At 37.4% G+C, this 21,443-nt stretch overlaps 1 protein-coding gene across 1 annotated transcript in view; it reads left to right on the top strand.

Annotated features, from left to right (window-relative positions):
• PLD5 (phospholipase D family member 5) overlaps window positions 1-21,443 on the top strand; it is a 326,396-nt gene that overhangs the window by 571 nt on the left and 304,382 nt on the right. Inside the window, 1 exon segment of the mRNA XM_040551381.1 lies at window positions 493-588. The gene's annotated coding sequence lies outside the window, so the exon portion shown is untranslated.

The following is a 21,443-nucleotide window of genomic DNA, read 5'->3' as shown; positions in this document are numbered from 1 at the left end:
CTTTTACTGTTAACACACATGGGAGTCATTGCAAGGAGTAGGGCTAGATGCAGATGTGATGGAGCAGCAGAAAGGAGGGCTGCATGGCTTTGTGATATCTGCTGATACTGCGTGAGAGACTGTGCAAAGTCGGCTGTGTTCTGTGGAGGTGGCAGTTGCCTTTGCAATTTCCATTAAACTTCTGTCCTGTTAGAAGTGTGGTATGTGGTAAGACATAGCTTTAGATGGTGTGTTCCTGTCAGCCTAGTCTAGAGGGGAAGTTCTGTGACTGGATACACAAGAGATCCTAAAACGGAAGAAGACTTAGTTCAATTTAATTTCATCTTCCAGTGAACAATGTAGGAAAGGGAAATTACACATTAGAAACATTGTCAAATCTTATTGAAAAATATAAAACACTAAAAAGTGACACAAAATGCTTGGGAAAGTAGAATGTCAATATGTTTTACATAAATCACTGACAAACTTATTAAATCTTTCTCTAAAACAGAGAGAACAACCTTAGTACATCATGAGATCCAACAGTAACTGCAAAGCCAGTCTACAGCCTTTGGATGAGTAGAAAAACTGTTGGGAGTGTTGGAGTACGTAAGTAGATCCTGATGTAAGACTTCACCTATTATTTAATGCTGAAATGTAAATGGCTATGCCTGCCAATTACATTTTTGTCACAAGAATATTTCTTAAAAAGCAAAAGCAAACCTAGAGCTGATTTAAACAGAATTATTATCTCATACATCAAAGGCTGCAAACGTAGAGTGCCCCCAGGACTTGGAAGAGAGCATAAAATGGCTAAGTATGTATTTTCATGTATTAGAATATTTTTGTCTATGTATCCAGATTGTGCACAAAGTACAAGATCAAACAACTAAATGAGAGTTTAGAAGCAAAATGTTTGGTTGGTTTAGACATTACTGATCTGAAAATGCAGACTTTGAACTGATTGTTTTAAACATTTGTGCTTGGCTGGGTGGGAAAATCAAAATGTGTGTTTCTACTAGTCACAAATTACAGAATATAGTTATGGATCACTGCATGTACAAAAGCCATTTTTAAAAAAAAATCGTACATTATTTTTGCTGCTGTAAGCAATGTATGTGTATACAATCACTACTGACCTAAAAACCAGAGAAACATCCAGTGAAGTGCCACTTCATTTACCTAAAAATAGAAAAGAAAAATGGGTAAAAAATGTGTGCAAAGAGAGATGAAGGTAGGCATTACAAGTAACTGTTGTCCTGCATAACGTTTTAAGATATATTGGTAACTTAAACTGACTAAAATTTGAAGAGGACTTGTTTTTGATTTACCAGTCAGAGGTTACTTTCTCACATAAGTGCATGATCACTTTCGTTAGAGAAAGAGGAATTGTATGTAGAAAACATTACAGTAATTATTTCCCAACATTTTTTTTTTAAATGTTAATAATTGATGATTTATGTGGAACTGTTTTTATCCTAGTGTTCTCTTAAGTACTTTTTCTCCTTGGTCAGCTAAAAATAACATTGGCTTTTAGGAGAGCCAAGTCAAGAACTGAGTGGGAAGAGATTTTTATTTACTTATTGACACTTCATGCTTGTCACCATCAAAAAGTGAAGCACATATGAAAGGATGAACAGCACAGAGGAGCTTTCTTTCTCATTATCTCTACTGTGCTTTTATGCTTATGTACAGCATTGTTTTTAAGGGCTTTCATTAGACTTGGGATGTGAGGTGCTCTTGTTCTGCAGGTGGGCCACAATGCCAGATTATTAAAAGGATACTAGCTGAGTATCAAATACTTGAAGAACACATCCTCCACAAAATGCAAATATGTACACCTGTCATGATCCATTAGTTCGATGGGTAAAATAATCTCACTGCTTTTATCTGCTTTTCTATTCTGTTTCTCATTTTCCTTTTGCTATTTCACCTATTTCTGCCTTCTATTTTCTGTCTTCTTTTTCTCTGTAGGCCTGATGTCCCACATCACTTTGTGCTCAGCATGTCAGGAATGGAAATGACTTCTGTCTAGCATTCACACTTTTCCCTATTTTTAGGTGGATAATATTGCTCATGTTTCGTCTATAGCACCTGACATTAGCAGCATACTGAAAGAACTGCTCCTCTTGTAATGCCTTAAACTCAACTTTCTTCCCTTGTTCCCAAGAAGTGTTCATAATTACTTCAGTCCCTTCTGATATGAGAACTATATATATCTGCAAGAAAAGTGAAACCTTCTGTATTATATGGGGACTTTAGAACCGGAATAATTTGAAATACAGGTGCTTTGTTAAGAAACATTGAAGGCAGAATATGTTTCCTGGGAGGTCACTCCAACTCTTGACAGGTGCCTAAAGAGTAACACAGAGATAAGAATGGGTGAAAAATACAAAAGTAGCAAACTGAAGGGGAGAGGACAGCAGACAAGATTAACTGTGAAATGATTGATAAGATCTTTTGCCTAGTGAGAAAATGAGAGAGAGAAAAATTTTCCCTGCTGTTTTAGATGTTCAGCGTTTGTGTGCCTAACCTGATCCTCTGCAAATAAATTTGATGTTCAGACAGGTAGAAGGTCAGTGGTCCCTTAATGTCTAATTCCTTTGAGATGTTCGAATTTGGGTGGCCAGAAATGTAACACAGAAGAAACCACTAGTCATATGAAAATACTTGAATCACTGTTTTGAAATTGACAGAAGCAGTACAAGTCGATGTTGATGTTGAATATGAATGAATGGCCATCCATTTAATTTTTCTCTGACTTAATCCATGCTCTAACAGGTCCATTAAAAAACGAAGTCACAGATTTAAACCAAGATTTGTTTTGTAGCATTACTTCCAATCAAACCACGTGGACATAGGTATTCTAACGAACTGAGAACTAATAACATTCTTTGGACAAGAGTAAATAAACTTCGCTTAGGCTTGTAGTAAGTAGATCTGTAAGTGACAAATAATGATTTCTGTCTCATTCATATCCTCTATAACCTTCTCTCCATACCATCTGGAGTAATGCCAGGTTGTATCAGTACTTGTGTCTTCTTGTGTGTGTGTATCTATTCACGAGGCAAAAAGACAGCAGGTACAGTGACTCAGTTAGAATTTGGTACGTTCCTAAGTCAACTATCATACTGACATTGAAAGGGCAGCTTTCTGCTGCCAAGGAGTTGAAAAAAGCAAATTGACTCCCATTTTTCACTCAGAAAGTTGCTTTCTAATCAGTTAATTTGCCTTCACTCAATTAACCAATTTTTCTGTAATTTGTAAGAAGTTTCATTCTGAAGACCTCACCCTTCTCATGAAAATGTTGAAATTAGCTCATGGGTGTAAAATTTACCTTGGAGGGGAAAAACAACAATGTGTTCTATAAATCTCACGTCTTTAAGCAGTAGACTAAAGATAGATTCAGGTCCATATTTCAAAAAAGAATTATTCTCAAATAACCGACATCAATAAATTAGTTTTTAGTTGAAGCGGTGTTTTATAATACCCATGGGTACATAAAGATCCATCAAAAATAAAACATTTGAAGCACCTCTGATTCCTAAGAGCCCTTTATTTGTAAGAATATTTGTAAAGAAGGGATATTAAATGGTGCAGAGTGAGGCTATTTTCTGCTGCTAAGACTCAGGAAATTTGAGTTAATTTACTTATACACCTTTCTTTGTTTTGTTGTATACTAATAGTAAGGTTTAAAAATGTAATATATGTGTATTGTCAAAGGTTTAATTTTGCGGTGATAGCTTGTTTCAGAAGAATCTATGTAAATATAACTGAAGAAAAAATCAATTGAAGGATGAATTCAGTGCAAAACGTGGTAGGGCTGTCCTCTTATTTATTCTGATCTTTCATTAATTCTTTTAAAATGCATTTTATTTCTTTTTTTATTGAGGTAATATACAGTATTGATATGTGCATTAATGTTTTCATTACATTGGGATACTTCTATGTCTTACCAGAAAAGGACAAGCTCCACAAAAGTAATGCCGCATCATATTAATTTGGGGACACTATCAATTGTCTGCATGTCTTCTGCCTCACAGTATTTAGAGAAATCAATCACATAACCAATCTTGCTTAAAGAGTTGCTCTGATGTATATTGCTTGAAATAAGATGCTTGACATAAGGCTGAGCTAGTGTTTGTGCTACTTTGCTTTTCTCTTTGCCTCAAGTCCCACAAGTATACTTTACAAGAATGAAAAAAAAGAGCTATATTTTCTTACATAATTTTGAATAGTTTAATAAAGTGCTAATAAAGTGTCATTTGAAGAGTACCGTGTAAGAATTATAGTGTACTGCTCAGAGAGCTAAGAGATAGGTGCATTGATCATCAAAAACTAGTTTTAAGTGAGTCATTAAACCTCCAAATTTGTGCCTTTTTATTTTTTTTCTAATAGATGGAATATTTAAAAATAGATTTTCAGTAAGTAAGGCATCTCTTCAGGGTAGAGAATCCCCAGGATGCTTAATGCTTTTGAACTTCCTATTTCTCTCCACCCTGCTTTTGTGGCACCGTAAAAAAAGGTATCTCACTGCTGAAACAGCTTTCAGGACACCATAGAGCATAATTTTTAGACTACTGTGAGATTACTTAAATTATGCTGGGAACAAAAGCAGCACAGACCTACTTGGGAGTCAGAGAGTAGTTATGGATATTTCCATTTTGCTGTACCTTTGCTTGTGTCTAGTACTCATAGGGTGAAAGAATTAAGCACTGTGTCTGTCAACGGCGTCCAGATACAATCCTATTTTATTCCTGTGTTGTTATTTGTTATATGTAAGTGTCATTTAGTCCAGGAACTATACAGGAAAAAAATAGAGGTCAGAAAAAGAGGTTGTTTTTACTGATCTTGTTTTCTTAGACTTTTCTCTGAACTTGCTCTGTCATCTTAAATATAATTGGACAGCAACATAAAAAAAAATAAAAATCAGTTGATTAGTATGACACAAGCGTGAAATGTGCATGATACTCATTTAAAGGAAACAGTTAATTGTGTATCTGGAAAACTACACGTTTTCATCTGCCCAGAGTATAATAGGTTATGAAATTACAGGGAGAGGGAAGAAGCTTCTAATTGGACAACAATGTAGCACACTAATAGATCAAAGTATTTCTACAGAGTAGTTCAACATCAGTGCCATTTGCCTACAGATAAAAATGAAAGATGATATGAAAATCAATCAGGACATTGATTTTTTCACCATTAAAAAACTCTGGAAAGGAGGAATATTGAATTAGATCATCATTTAAAGAATCATTTGATTCCACCTGTTTCTCAAGAGCATGCAGTTTTTTAGCCTAGTTTGGGCCCTCCTTCCCTGGCTCAGTGAGTGATGGATTTTTTTTTTTTTTTTCTCCTGTAGAGGACCTCTGTAGGCAAAACTCTTCAAAGTGCTGTAACAAATTTTTGTTTTTAGGTTTGTGAGTTCGTGGTATCGAGATGTGCCTCAAGTATGTGTTTCAGTACTTTGTCCATCTGTAGCCTAAATATTTATTTCCTGATGCAAACATGTATTTAGTATAGTGGCTGGCTGTTTGACACAGGAAGCTTGAGATGATGATTTCTGAGTTCTGCCTCTGTCACCTATGATAATTTTAGTTCTGTAGTGAGTACAGTCTCGACACAAAAGTGTTGAATTAAAGGTAGCCTTACGAGCTATCACAAGCCTTGGTAATTTGTGTTTGATATGTAATAAAAGTATTCTAATCACAGAGATTAAATGAAAAAAATAGGCATATTGAAATAGTTTACTTGAAGAATATCCTTCAGTTACTCTGCATCTTCTATTCTTAAGTTTCTGAATGCTGAACATAAATCCTGAATCAACAACATAAAACGCGGGAGGGAGAGACTCGATGGTTAAATTGGAAGAGGAAAGATGGACCTTACATTCACAAGGAATGTAAGGCTTTGCTTTCAGACACAAGTTCTTCCATTTAAATTGAAATGGCTTGCTTAATGCAACACAAGAAAATTCATTTCCTTCCCCTATGTGCTCTTCCCTGCTGTGGTCTCATTGTTGGCTTAGAGGAAGGCTTATACTGGTAGTATTTCTTTCCCTTTTACAAAATGATTGATCCACACCGGCGTAAGCTTCTTCTCCTGGGAGACCTACGTACATGTTAGAGTCTGTGATTCTGTGTATCTATTAAAAAGCGTAACTACAGAAATAATAAAATTTATACCAAAATGTGCAGACCTGGCTTTATGAAGCTCTTCACCCATATATCATTATTAGAACTATTTTATTTTTTAATCTTGTCCTTAATTGAATGGGCCACTCTTTTGTCATCCCTTTTTCAGCTTTTTTATTGAAAAAAGATAGTGGCACAATTGATGAGGAAGCAAAATTCTCCATGGCCAGTGAGGACAGCATCTACCTAACTTTTACAAAAAAACATTAAAGTGGGTGGCTTTAAAAAAATACTACAAATCTTATTGGAGTGCATTATTTCTGAAATGAGCTGAAGCGTTCCCTGTGGTACTTCATGAAGTTATTTTAGTTCTATAGTATAAGATGGAATGCTTTATTGAAGTTCACCTGTATAAAAAACAAGAAATGAGTTCCTCTCTATATATTAGTAAAACACAGCTCTCAAATGTATTAAAATGTCTGTGGTATGCAAGGTCTAAAGAATTTATCCCTGTCAAACCTACATATTGAGTTAGTAGTTATAATGGACAGTGGCATACTTATTACAGGCTGCCCAGGGAAGCTGTGGATGGCCCACATCCACTTCCACACCTGGAAGTGTTCGAGGCCAGGCTGGATGGGGCTTTAGGCAACCTGGTCTGGTGGGAGGTGTCCCTGCCCACGGCAGGGGGTTGGAACTGGATGATTAAGGTCCCTTCCAACCCAAACCGTTCTGTGATTCTATGATATGACAACAAATATTTTTGCTGGAAAAGCAGGAACATTCTTTGCCTAATTTTGCACAAATCACAGAAACGCCAGACTGAAAAGAGATTATTTCTCTCTTGAACAAATGCATTTTCAGTTCTGCAAGCTTCTTTCTTAGAAGAAAGGCACTTAAATGTATCTTTCTGTGCATTTAATTAGACCAATCACTTATTACTATTTTTGTACTTATGGAATGAGGAGAGATCGTGAAAGTGACCGGAGAAATATTTATGACTCCAGTAAGTAATAATTAATGTCAATACTTACCTATCTTTGGTATCAGTGTATCTTATGAACCATCTAACATGCAAAAAAATTAATAAGCTTACTTTTTCTCTTAATCGACGTGGAGTTTAGTGTTTACCCCTGATTTAATGATAATAAGTAGAAGACCAACTTATTCCACATACAGCACTTTTTAGTTGTTATTGCTATTTGTAATGCACAGCAAAAGAAAAACCATAAACATGTATACACATGGTCTTTTCTCTTCAGGACCTCTGTCTCTGCATGCAGATATATTAGCATTTTTCAGTTTTATGGTATTAGAAAAAGTTATAATTCTGGTTTGGTTATTTTTCACATCAAAAAAAAAAAATCACCTTTTACTGCTATCTGCTGGTGCACACTATGTTGTCAATTTTATTTCCCAAAACTGAAGAAAAGAGATAAAATTTTCAGCACAACCATCTATTTGAAATTGCATAGAAAATCGGGAAGTAGATTACATTGAAAACACCAAGAGAGAGCAGGATACGTGAAAATACCAGCTCTGAGCAGAATGCTTTCTGAGTCACTCAGCCTGTTATTTGGGAGTGGTGCTACAGAGGCTATTTCATGCATATATGGAACATGTTAAGGTAAAGTGAATGTGAGATGTATTGCAGCTACCATGAACCTGAAGGATATATTAGTGTTTATTTTATATTTAAGCAGCTGAGCCACAGTCTGTCTGAAGCATAAAACATATGACTAAACGTGTGTTTCAGCCATAATCTAGGGAAGAAAAGAAGGAAAAGAAGAGGTATTGTGCAGCTGTAGTGTTGAAACAGGTCTCATAATACAGGAGCACATGCTTTATTGGGAAGGGCTCATGAGAGTGAAACAAGCACCTGCTAATAAATTCATGCTCATTCTATATTCAATGCAAAATAGAATAGAGATTATAAGATTGCAAATGATGTAATTTATGTGAAATAAGCAAGACACAGCTCTGTTGTATTTATAGATAGGAGGAGCCTGATTTGTGTAATGTGCCAATGCAGCACTGGCATGTCTGGAGAACATTTCTCAGCATGAGACAGCAGCCAAACAGCTGTACAAGAGCAATGCAGCTTAATAGGTGGACTTTTTAAAGAAACCAAATGCTGCAGGTTACTCTGGTAGACATATGGTACCCTGTGGAAGTATGGCTGTGCCTATCTGGGGGTCATTGGACATGTTTTCAAGGTAACAAGATTTTTCTTATAGGAACTATCTCCTTCTATAATGACTGCTGAGAGATTAGTATTCCGCTATTGTCAGCTGCAGCTGTTTATGCCTGAGCTGGTGCAGACACAATACCGAAAACTCTGCAGAGCTATGATAGAGCTTCTTAACTGTAATGATTCAAAGGTATGTAGGTGCCCTCTGCTTCTCTTTCTCTGCCCTCATTTATTCCTTCTGCTTTAAAGGATACTTAAAGTAGTGCTTACTAACTATACAAGTATGCAAGTTACGATTTGGCCTTATTAACATTCCCCTCCATGACTATTCTGGCCGCATGTAAATCACACCCAGGGAGCCGAACAGAATGTTTTGAGACTCAGAAGTCACACATTAGTCCTCTTCCTTGCTGCTGTGTTGGTGTACTACCAGGCAGGTGCGGCAGGTTTAGATCTGTCATCCTCTAAACAGGAGGCCTGAGTGTATTGTTACAGCAGCTGTAGCTTGACAAGGGAAAATTTGAACTATTCATAGCCTTTTATAAAAGAAAGAGAAATTTCCTTGATTTTTCTTTCAGACTATGTAATGTAAGGAAGATGGTTTTGGAAACTGTTTTTCATTCTGAAAATTTAGTTCCATTTCCCTTCCCTTCCCTTCCCTTCCCTTCCCTGCACTTCCCTTCCCTGCACTTCCCTTCCCTTCCCTTCCCTTCCCTTCCCTTCCCTTCCCTTCCCTTCCCTTCCCTTCCCTTCCCTTCCCTTCCCTTCCCTTCCCTTCCCTTCCCTTCCCTTCCCTTCCCTTCCCTTCCTTCCTTCCTCCCTTCCCTTCCCTTCCCTTCCCTTCCCTTCCCTTCCCTTCCCTTCCCTTCCCTTCCCTTCCCTTCCCTTCCCTTCCCTTCCCTTCCCTTCCCTTCCCTTCCCTTCCCTTCCCTTCCCTTCCCTTCCCTTCCCTTCCCTTCCCTTCCCTCCCTTCCCTTCCCTTCCCTTCCCTTCCCTTCCCTTCCCTTCCCTTCCCTTCCCTTCCCTTCCCTTCCCTTCCCTTCCCTTCCCTTCCCTTCCCTTCCCTTCCCTTCCCTTCCCTTCCCTTCCCTTCCCTTCCCTTCCCTTCCCTTCCCTTCCCTTCCCTTCCCTTCCCTTCCCTTCCCTTCCCTTCCCTTCCCTTCCCTTCCCTTCCCTTCCCTTCCCTTCCCTTCCCTTCACTTCCCTTCCCTTCCCTTCCCTTCCCTTCCCTTCCCTTCCCTTCCCTTCCCTTCCCTTCCCTTCCCTTCCCTTCCCTTCCCTTCCCTTCCCTTCCCTTCCCTTCCCTTCCCTTCCCTTCCCTTCCCTTCCCTTCCTTCTTTCAAAGTGTTTCTATCCATGTAGCAACAGCATTACCGTCATGCTTGGGGTATCTGAATACTTCATTTATTCTACAAGCAAAAAGGGTACTCAGGATCAGCAGTCAGAATCAAAATAATTGCTTAAGAGCCTGTATCTTAAACTAACCTTATTTCCTTCTAACACATATTGTAATGTTTTATCCAAATTTGTGTGAACTATTGCAAGGTGTATAATGATTGCCATAGTTACATACCGACTTATGCATTGTAAGTATTTTCTCATTGCCTCTGGGATATCTGGGAATGGAAAGATGTGATACGAAACATATTGTCTTCTCTTTGATTCTATTTTATTTTCAAAAGGAGTTTAGCGGAGAAGAATTGACACGATAGCTAGAGCTTCACTGGTTTGAGCAAAATGCTTGGCTACCTCACTTTAAGCAGTAGTATATGTAAAATCAATTCAGTGAGACTGCAGAAGAAAGAAAGGTCAGCTGCTTAAGAATCCAAGTGAATTCACAGTCACGGATGAAAGCTATTCTAAACACCAAAGAAAGGTGCATGTACTAAGATAGATTTTTCATCTCCTCAGTGCAGATCACTACTCACTTGCATTTTCACTTAACTATTATAAAACTGCTGAAGTTATAATCTATAGGTTTTTAAATGGTGCGTAGGAAATGGAAATGACAATACTTCTAAAGTAGCAAATAACAGTCAATAATGATTTTAGATGCTATGCAATAAGTATTTTTGATGCTTTCCAAAACAGCAGATATGATTCATGTTTTCCTAAAATGATACCATGAGCATTTTCCTAAAATGATACCACGATACATTTCTGATCCTCAGGAATCTCCTCCAGGGATGCATTAATTACTAGTAGGACAGATGAGGGCTAATAGAGCTGAAATCTGCTTTTCCCTCTCTCAGTAGCAGCCCAGAATGGTGCCTGGAGGCATGGCAAAGGGGCAGCCACACAGCTTCTCCATTTAGGTTGAAACTGCTCCTGCTGGACCTACCCCCATGCTATGTGAATACACATTACTGTTTTCATACTGAATGTTTTCACTGAAGGCTTTCTCCAAGGGAGAATGAGTGTTTACTCTATTTTAACATTTTTAGCAATATTAAAAGAAACAACTATTGCATATGATTTCTAGTAACCGATTGTCCTTTTCAAAGCAAATTAACTGAGAAATGAGAAAAAAATTCTTTTTACCTGCAAGAATTCAGTATCTCCCCTAACCAAAGTTCTGGCCTTAGTATAGAGACGATTGTTACTGTGGAAGATGTTTATCTTAATGTCAATAGAAAAGGACAGTACATCTATATGATGCTGAACTGAGGGTGTTTCATGCTATTTTCTATCAGAACTCTTGTTTTTTATCTTCCAGAACCAGTTAGATAGTTGGGCAACTTGAAAATATTTTTTTTTAAATCTTTTCCCTTATAGGGGACATACATGTGTCCAAGACATAATTTGAGTTTCCAGCTATGTTTTCATGAGCAAGTGCTGTTGTGAAGTAGGAGTAGATCTGTAGAGAGAAATAGTTGATGTTTTGCTCTGGTCTTGTGAAATGAGTGCCCAATGGAGTATCTTCCATTTTAGAGTTATACTGAGAAATCCTAGTCTCAGTGGTATCAGAAGTAGTGTCAGGGAAGGTCTGTGTTTAATTTAATAAATTGCACATTCTGTAATTTGTATAATAAAATGAAATTCAGACATATTATTTTTAAACATGTAACTGGGTATTTATAATAGTTTTGTACCCTCACATTTAGAAGTTTTCTGTTATCAGTTCTACTATCTTATCTTCCAAAAAACAAATGTAGGAAAATCACAGTATCTTAATGCATGCTTTGATTAAACTTCAAAATAAAAGAGTGAGATACCCAAGTGTTTTCAAGAAAATTAACACAGTAACTTGATCTATTAAAGTCAGAATAATCAGATATGACCCAGTCTTTGTAAACCTCAAAATGTGATTTTTTCAGGTTGCCTGTAACATATTTGTTGATGTCTATACAACTATCCAAGATGCTTGCAAAAAAGCTGAATTTCTCTCTTACACTGAACTTCCCAGTAATCTGAATTGAACACTCAATTTTGAGAAGGCTAAAGATAGTGCAGGTAATGCCAGGCTAAAGTAGGAAATGTCTGTTGTTGACTTTTTGTAATAATTTGTTTATTTCACGCTGGGAAAGGTCTAAGTTCATTTACTGCTGGCTCTCACAGTTCCAGTGTTTCACCAACCATTAGAGAAGCTCATGACTATATGAAAGGTGAACTGTTTCTCATTGGTAATGATAAAATACTTCAGGGAGATACTTTCAAGTTGCTGTCATTTAGGACAAATTTATGACATAAGCTCATTTTTTTTTTTTTTTGCATGCGGTGGAGTGAGAGAAAGAAACAGAAAACTTGCAAATGTGATAAATTGGACTTTTACAATGTTTGTCTATGTCAGTATCCGTTGGTGCCCCAAGAGCACTGCTTAATATCTTGACAAAGTCAGTCCTTGCTGACTTTGCAGTCTCTGTTTTTTAAACTAAACTTAACTCTCCAAACTTGCTTCCAGATTCATACAATCTGAAACACTTTGATTGTGTTAGTTTTATTTTTTAATTCCCACACTTAGTTTTATGACAGATTTTAAGCATCCCGAAATAGTGCTTGCTTCATGAGCCAATTCATCACTATATTATATGCCCATTAAGGTCTTAATGTTCTTCTCACTTTTCCTTTTCTTCATCTTTAAATCTCGAATTTCTGTTTAATACCTTCATTGTAACAATTATAAAGCTTAATGCAGTTTTCACATGTCACTTGGCCATTGTAACAGAAGTCTTCTGTAAGATACCAAAGGTAAGATGTTAAAAAAACAAAAACAAAAAAACAACTAGCTATTTACTGAAAGAAAAATGAAAGTCCATAATTTCATACCCAAATATCAGAAATCTCTTTTCTTAATTCATAACTTTTATTGCTGTATTCCTTTGTAATTGCTTATAGATTTTACTTTGTTTACTACCTTATACTGAGCCTTTAAAAAATTCATCTTGAAAAAACTTTACATTGACGGTTGCTTTACATAAAAACTACCATGCCTTCTGTGCATGTTTTTCTCTTCAGTGTACCTTTCCAGGTAATTTAAGAGCCTTTTTTTTTTTCCTACTTTTTTTTTTTTTTAACCCTAAATCTATGAAATGTTTCATTACTAGCTTAAAAAAACATTTTTGATGATCTTAATAGATCTTTCTGGTCAGGTTATATAGCGTCAGATCTCATAACTAAGACTAGCTTTAATAAATAGCATTGCTGGCTGCTGTAAATCAGGATGACATTACGGACATTTCTAAAGATCGTCCAGGCGAAGTCAGCAAGAAATCAGCTCTTTTGTGTATTATATTCAGACTGTTTGATCGTATAATAATTAATTGTTCATAGGAAAGTTTAAACACTGAATATGATGCAAGCTAAATAACTTTGAAGTTAGAGGGAGGAGGGAGACAAAAATTATATGCAGTGAATACAGAACTACCTCTAGTTTGGTTGTCAAGCACTGATTTGGATTAGTGTTGTTGAATGAAAATAAGTGTTCCCAATACAGTGTTCTACATACTATTTTTCAAAATTTTGCATATTAGATAGACTCCTTGAGTGTTAAATCTAGAGTACAGCCCAGTGACACCAACCAATGTCAATCCTCAAAGCCAGATGGAAATTGAGCTTTGCAGCATGGTCTGTAGCCACTTTTATGTGCAGTAGAGGAGTAACATTACAAATTGGAGAACGCAGCATACAATGTACAGGGATTTAAGATCAAAAGGAGGATTGTATTCCAAACATATTTGTCTGCAGGTGATAGTGAACTCTGGGATTTGTAATCTTTACTGAAGACAAAGAGTGGGTGATCTATATTCATACAAACTTGTTGAATTGATAGTGCAGCTTTTTAATTGCAATTACATGCATAGTGGATGTTCTCTGGGTTTATTCTTTTACATTTCCAAATATATTTGCAGAAAGGAAAAACTTGTGTGTCCTTTCTTAACTAGCTGAGCTGTATAAGTTAAAAGATTAAATTCTGTGGTCTAGGATAACAGTGTACTGAGTTTGTTTCCTGAATTTTAGCTAAAATTATTTTAACAATGACAATGCAATATATATTGCATATTTGTATGCAAGTTGTATAGAATATATGAAAAGAATGTGAAAAGAAGAACAAAAGCAAGACTGAGCTAGGAAATTCAGTTTAGGTTTGAACCTACACTTTTGATTACTTTGCCAGGGAGATTCAGTTTCAGTAATGTGTCAGGTCCTGCACCTGGGATGGGGCAACCCTGGCTATACATACAGACTGGGCGATGAGACGCTGGAGAGCAGCCCCGCAGAGAGGGATCTGGGGGTTGTGGTTGACAGCAAGTTGAATATGAGCCAGCAGTGTGCCCTGGCAGCCAGGAGGGCCAACCGTATCCTGGGGTGCATCAAGCACAGCATTGCTAGTCGGTCGGGGGAAGTGATTGTCCCGCTCTACTCTGCGCTGGTGCGGCCTCACCTCGAGTACTGTGTGCAGTTCTGGGCACCACAGTACAAAAAGGACATGAAACTGTTGGAGAGTGTCCAGAGGAGGGCGATGAAGATGGTGAAGGGCCTAGAAGGGAAGACGTATGAGGAGCGGCTGAGGGCACTGGGCCTGTTCAGCCTGGAGAAGAGGAGGCTGAGGGAGGACCTCACCGCAGTCTACCACTTCCTCGTGAGAGGGAGTGGAGAGGCAGGTGACCTATTCTCTGTTATCACCAGTGACAGGACCCGTGGGAATGGTGTGAAGCTGAGGCAGGGGAAGTTTAGGCTGGACATCAGGAAGAGGTTCTTCACCGAGAGGGTGGTTGCACACTGGAACAGGCTCCCCAGAGAAGTAGTCACTGCACCCAGCCTGTCTGAATTTAAGAAGCGATTGGACTGTGCACTTTGTCACATGGTCTAAACTTTTGGGCAGACCTGTGCGGTGCCAGGAGTTGGACTTGATGATCCTTACGGGTCCCTTCCAACTCGGGATATTCTATGATTCTATAATCTGCTCAGAACCTCTGGTTTTGCTTTATCATGAAGAGATTTTATTCAAAATCAGAGTTTATCTGACATTTTTCCTTGTGGATTTACTTTCATTTCCACCTGAAAGATCCTTTTCATCTCTGATTGAACTGAATTCTGACGCAGGCAGCTGTAGTCCAGGTGGAATCTCTGGTTTTACTGCTCACCCTGCTGCCTTTCTCCAAGCTGTGTTGTCTGGGGCGTTTCTGCAGACAGACCTTCTCAACATCGGATGGGAGTTCTGCTTAAAGGCAAGGAGAACAAAAAAAGGCAACACTGTCAAGTGACTGACCTGCTTTCCCCATACAGCCTCCCTGTATAAGGAGACTCTTTTCTCACCAGTTTTATTGCTATGTGAGGGAGATATTTACACTCTGTCTCTAAGGTTCCAATTTAGTAACCGAATCACTCTTTCAAGGTAACTAACTCTTTCAGTATTCTACTGAAAATTTGAGCTCCCGCAGTTCAGTTCTCTTCAATATAGCTCAGGTACATGCTTTAAGAAGACAAAAGTAGAAATGTGAATCACCTCTTGTGCCTCATTCTTTTGCCCACCTCTGCTGACCTACTCTGTGGTATTTGAAAGGTTTTGGTACAGTTTGTATATTTTCATCTCTAGGTGTCAAAATATATTCCCCTACTTCTGACTATTTCTCTACAGGGACTTACTATCAGAGCTTTCTTAACTTATATCAGGAGACTGATGCTTAAATATTCATTTATTGAGAGTCTTTGGGTGCGTTATTTTCCTAGTAAATGTTAGGAGTAGCTTAATTTTCTAGCATTGTTTCTACATGTCCTTGAAATAGACTTCCCTGCAGTGAGTCCAGGTGTTTCTGAAAACATTTTACACCCCCTCCTGCTCGTGCTGGCTTTGAGTCTGCAGCTGCACTTCATTGTTTCCTACATCATGGAGTGATAGCACGTATTAAATAGCATTGAAAATAAAAAGAGGAAACTCCTATAATAAAGGAGTTGAACACAGAAGACCTCAGAAATAATAGGAAGCTTTGCAGTTAAATTCCTTTTATGAGATTAAATTCACATGTTGTGACTCATCTTAACCAAAATTTCAGATGGCTCTTTATTAAGCATTTTATTACTATTTCTGTGAATAATCTGAATATATCTGAGTGCTAAATATCACAAAACAAAATCATTTTTGAGGCAAAGTCAAAACCATTTCATGGGCAAGAAAGCCTTGCCTAAGTAAGTTCCTGCTAAATTCATGTCTTCCTTGCTGCAGGAGCCCAGTTGATTCAGAAGGCAAAACTATAAGGAAATTATTTAATTATGGGATGCAGCTGAATTTCATAAAGTCCAATATGTTAAGTTATGAAAACATAAAACAGAGGTAGTAACCATGAAGAGACAGAAGAGTGGAAATTCTCCTCTTTGCTATATAGAGCCCCGTTAATGCCAGTCCAGATTGAAACGAGTTAAGCATATTCAAACCGCATTAAATTATAGCAAAAAAGGTCAAGCTTCAAACAATTTTAAAAATCTGCTCTTAATTTCAAAATGTTTTCACACAACTATGCTAGCTGTATCTTCTGTGTAAGAATTGGTTGGCAGTACTACACACAACTTCTACTATGTGTAACAAATAAAACTTGAATGAGCAAAACCAAAATCACCTGACCAAAGCAGCTGCAAGCCAACAGTCACTTTCTGTTGATCAAAACCATCTGTGTTAGTGGTATTTCCAACATTGTTCTTTGTTGTCTAGTAGAAGACAAAGCAAGCACATTTAAATGTGTATACTCTATTTTCATCACTGTGCTTCTTTTATCTTGCTTTAAACCTCCAGGGATTTGTGGTAGTTTTCAGCTTGTTCAGGTGAGTTCTAAAATCTATTCAGCTACATCATTTCCATGACCTGTGGATGAACACTGAGCTATGATTTGAAACCACCTGTGTGTGAGGATGTCACCTTCAAACTTTGATCCCATACTTGACCTGTTTCTTGCAATTTTGTTGGTGTTGCTTCTGACTAAATGTCGTCTTTTTAACAGGATCTTATTTCAATTTATTCTTAAGAGATGAATTAATCTTGATGGAGTATGGCCTTTGAGGCTCAGTTCTCATAGACCCTTAGGAGCTTTCTGTAGAAAGATTAATTTTTAGTATATATTATCTCTAAGGTTGTTACCTGCTAAAACCAGGTGAAATTACAAGGAAAGACCTATCATTTTTTTTTTTTTTAGCAGCATCATGCATCTAAATTATTTTATGCCTTTTCACTTCTCCGTGTAATTTTCTCTAATGTGATACAGTATACTCTTAGCTTTGCAGTCTGGTGTTGACTCTGTTGATGTCTCTGTTGATGTTTTTAGTCTCTAATTGACCTAATCACTGAATTTAAATAAAAAATAGGCTATTTTGATCTTCAGGGATTGTTTACAGTGTGACGGTTAGCAGGACAGCACTTGTGAGGATGTGCAGGTAAAGAGAGTTGCAGTTATACTTTGAATGTGTAAGTCTAAGCCAGAGAATTCTTATATTTCTCTAGGAAGAATTTGTTTTTCAGCCTGTGAGTGCTAAAATGAACCCTATTGAAACAACTTTTAAAAGTTAAATTTGAAGAATTCTTTCTGTTTGCTGGCTTCTGGAACAACATTGTAATTTATGATACTATCATATGCTTAACATATAGTGCCTTTTTTTAGCTCCTAGGAAAGAATTATTAAATTGTTTTTAATATTAACTGATTGCATATTAGAAAGAAAATCTGCAAAGATGATTTACTAAGAATCCTTTATGGCAGATAGAGCATCTATATTTGGTCAGCGGAAAGTAAGTGGGTTATTAGGGAATTTTCAGTTTTTTTATTACAAATAGTATATTGTGCAATGGAAGACGGTCGTATTCCTCCTCTAACCTAAAGTATAATTTTAGTTATTAAAAAGTTACAGTAACAAGAATCCCCGGTAAATGGATGTAAATGTGACACCTACCTCCACATTTCCTCGGTGATTTTATGTTTTGCCTGATTGCAGCGTCAAGGCCATGTGTGTGTCTTGCATTTAAATATTTTTTTCCTTTGCTGCCTTTACAAGCTAATATTTAATTTGACTTTTTATATCATTACGGGGTTTAAGAAATATGTGCTTCTTTTATAAAGCAGTTTCCTGCAGCATCAGAAAGCCGTAGAGAAATTTTCTGTCAGCACAATAATGTTGTTATCTCAGAAGAATTAAATGCATCAGGAGTCACATTGTAATTAGGGCCACCATAAGGTTTTTGCAATAAATGGTATCAAATAATACTACTAGGAAGCTTGACTTCGGAAGATTGCCACATTTTTCCGTGGAGTGGACTCTGACTTAGAGTTGACTGCAGGAATTCAGTTCTTTACTCCTTGCTATGACAAATCAATCACCCTCAGACACTGAGTTACCTGAGGGATTATGAATGGTTTTAAAAGGGATGAACGGATATGAAGTGGTAGCAGCCAGCAGCCGTTCAGATCCTTGGGAAAGACACTGGGAAAAAAGATGTGTATTGTAAGATATAACAAGATCTCAGATCAGCCATCAAATTTTTGCCTAAATGCTAAAACAAAATTTCACCTCATATATTCCTTTTAAAACTAGGAAAGCTCCAGAATTTTATGTGGTCTTAAGTACATAACTTTTACTTCAGTGATAAAACAGCAGTGAGACATGGGGATAAATCTGTGATTCTTTCTCTCCCATTTCTTCTAGTTTTAGAATTCAGTTCCAGGATTCTTTCCTGGCATTCTTCCAGTTAATAGGATCTACTTGCTGGGAACGCACATCTCTCAAGTCAGTGTGTCGTGTTGCCTAGCTGGAAGTGAAACAGCTTATTTTCTCTTTTAGATCTCTTTTTACCATTCTTGTTCTAAAGGATTTACCATTTTATACCTTCTAAATCCAGAGAACTCTAGTGCCTGTGATTCAGTCCTGTGGAACATGGAAGAACAGATTCTGTCTATTGACATACTGATTAGATTCCTTACAAAAAGTGCTAGATCCTGGTGCCCAGACAAGGCCTCGTTCTGGACCAAAGTTTATCATCATGCTGTAAAAAGCTTGAGATCTGGGCTAGCTTCTTATTCCAGCCTGCCACACGGTGATTTTTATTCTTACAAGGCTATATAATCAACTCTCACTGTTACTTACATGATGGGTCTTTGGAGGAATATAACTCAGGAATAGACACAGAAGAAGCAGCTGCATTATTTGAGTCAACGGACAGATGCTGCTGTATTCTGGAGCTTGCCTTTGGGACCAGAATATCCCGTTCTGCCATTCTACTCCATCCTAGTCTAGTTTTTCTCCTAGTGGCTGTTGCATATCATAGTATTGAGTTTTAAGTACCGTAACATCTTCTAGAAGGTGAAGTAATTCAACACATTGGCAAAATAGCCTGAAAGGATTATTACTATGCTGGCAGATACTGTCAAAATGCTAAAAATGAAAATAATAATAAAAAAGGCTTAGCTCATTGTCAACTTTTATTTTTAAATTAGAAGTAAAGATACTAAATAGTGTCAAAATATTTTGTTTAAAATGCTTGGAAAATAATGTAAATATTTTCATTTAAGAGAATTATCTTCAGAGGTCCCTTCCAACCTTGGCCATTCTGTGATTCTGTGATTGGAGTCTAGAGATATGCAGAATACAGCCAAATTCTGAATGTCATAATTTGTCTGAGCTGTGGTAAAAGTTTATTTCATATTCGTAAGCATAAGGTGGTTTTTCAACCTCCTTTGCCATTGTTTCTAGTTAATGTAATCTGGAGGAAGGAGAACACTGATTAAGAGGGTAGGCCTGAACTGCTGTGAACACAGAACCTCTGTCAAAGATTTTTTTCTAAATATTAACTGAGTTGGTAGTGCTATTTATCTAGTCTGGAAGGATTCCTTGGGTAGTATCTGTAAGGGACCATCACAGTACACACAAAACTTGTGAATGAAATGTACTTGGAAGAGGTAGAGGGGAACTTGCAGCCAGAAACAGACTGATGTAATCGGAGAGGCCTTGCCGTCTCCTATGGTTGGCAGGGAAAGGAAAGCTATATGGAGGAAGAGGTCAGAAGTCATGAAAGCTGTTGTGGGCAGAATTGCTTCCAATGCTACTAGCTGGCTGAAGTTCAGTGAGACTTTGCTGGGAATTATGAGCCACAGGGCACCACACAGTAAGGAAGTCTTCTTCCACGAGACATTATCAAAGGAACAGTCTTGTTCTGGTAAACTTTTGGATGGTTTCCGCTATTTGGTAGCTATTTGGGTATTTTATTATCATGGCCTATTTCGTGCGAGTGCTGAGCATTCTGGGATCTCTGATTGAAAGCACATGCCAGTGTCAATTATTTTATTATAATTATGTTCTGTAATAATGTGTTATTTATTTATTATTATGCTCCTCCACTTCAGTTTTTTAAAAATCAACACTTTAGATGAACTGTGGTCAAGTCAGTATTTATGTCAGTCCAAGGAAATCCATCAGTAGGGGAAGAAGCGTTTTCTAGATATACGTCTGTAATTTTCTTTCCTTTTACTTGCACTGTAATTTTACAATGTCAAGTTCCATTTTATACAGAATCATATTTACTACTCTGCTTTTTATTGTATTTCTTAAGGGCCAATCAGGAGAGTGGCTGACTGGTGTCAGCCATTCAATGGAGATCCAGTCCTAATATAAATGGAAGAAGTGCAGCAGCTATGCGGCCAGCAGGTGAGGCAGGAATACTCACATCTCCCTTTAAGAAATGAAATCAAAACCACTTTAAGACTCCTACCTGCTCCACTCAAATCCCTCCAATACCTGTTTCTCACCTAACATAGTTTCTTTTATTTCCTAAAATGTTTTTTTGGCTTATTTAGTTTTTCAGGGACAAGTCTCTGTTCACAGTTATTTAAGCCTAAGAATTTTATACCATTCAAAGCTGATGATAGAGTTGTGGCTATCTCTATCTCTGCCAAAGAGTTTTGAACAGCTGAAAACTGTTGTGGATTTTTTTATCCTTGCAAGATATGGCAAATATGTTGAATACACAGTTGGTTTCGAAACAAGAAATTAAAATCTTTCTGCTTTTCACTTGAAATAATGAAAATGCTTTTCAGTTAATGTGCTGTATCCTCACAAAAAGTAGAGAACACTAAACATTTGGCTTCATCATGTTGATAAGACAGTGAATTCTTTATCTATATGTTTTGGTGTTGTTACCTACCCTAGAGCATATATTCAGATAAAGTTTTAGAAACTACAGTTGCTGTTTTTAGTGGTTGAACACAGTTTTCTGATGAATATCAGCCTCTTTAAGTCGCTTGTTCTGTGAACAGAACTCATTCTGTGGAAAACTTACCACCTTTCAAAATTTCAGTAATCGTAAATGTTCTCATCCTTCTGGTGATAGATACATCCACTGTTTCTCCTATTAGTTATGATTTAATAATATATTTAAGTGGAAATGTTGTATGCACATTTGATCAATACATTATCGCTTTTGCAGCCAGGAATCCATGTGTTACCATGTTTAAACATGTACCCTTCTAGCTTCAGAGAAAGGATCAATAACACTGCAGATTTCGTATGCAGAAATATCAGGTGGATCCTGGCAGTTTGCACTGCATATTTGGCTCTGGTCATGAGAGAGCCCTGTAGGTTGTTGTTGATGCTCACAGCTACCCTTAAGGGCCTTGCAGTAAGTACCTCTTTGCTTCCTGTTGCTTAGGAGGCTCTCTGCTCACG

The sequence above is a fragment of the Cygnus olor genome, chromosome 3 (assembly GCF_009769625.2).
Source record: "Cygnus olor isolate bCygOlo1 chromosome 3, bCygOlo1.pri.v2, whole genome shotgun sequence".
Lineage (NCBI taxonomy): Eukaryota > Metazoa > Chordata > Aves > Anseriformes > Anatidae > Cygnus > Cygnus olor.
This window is presented reverse-complemented; position numbering and strand designations above follow the sequence as displayed.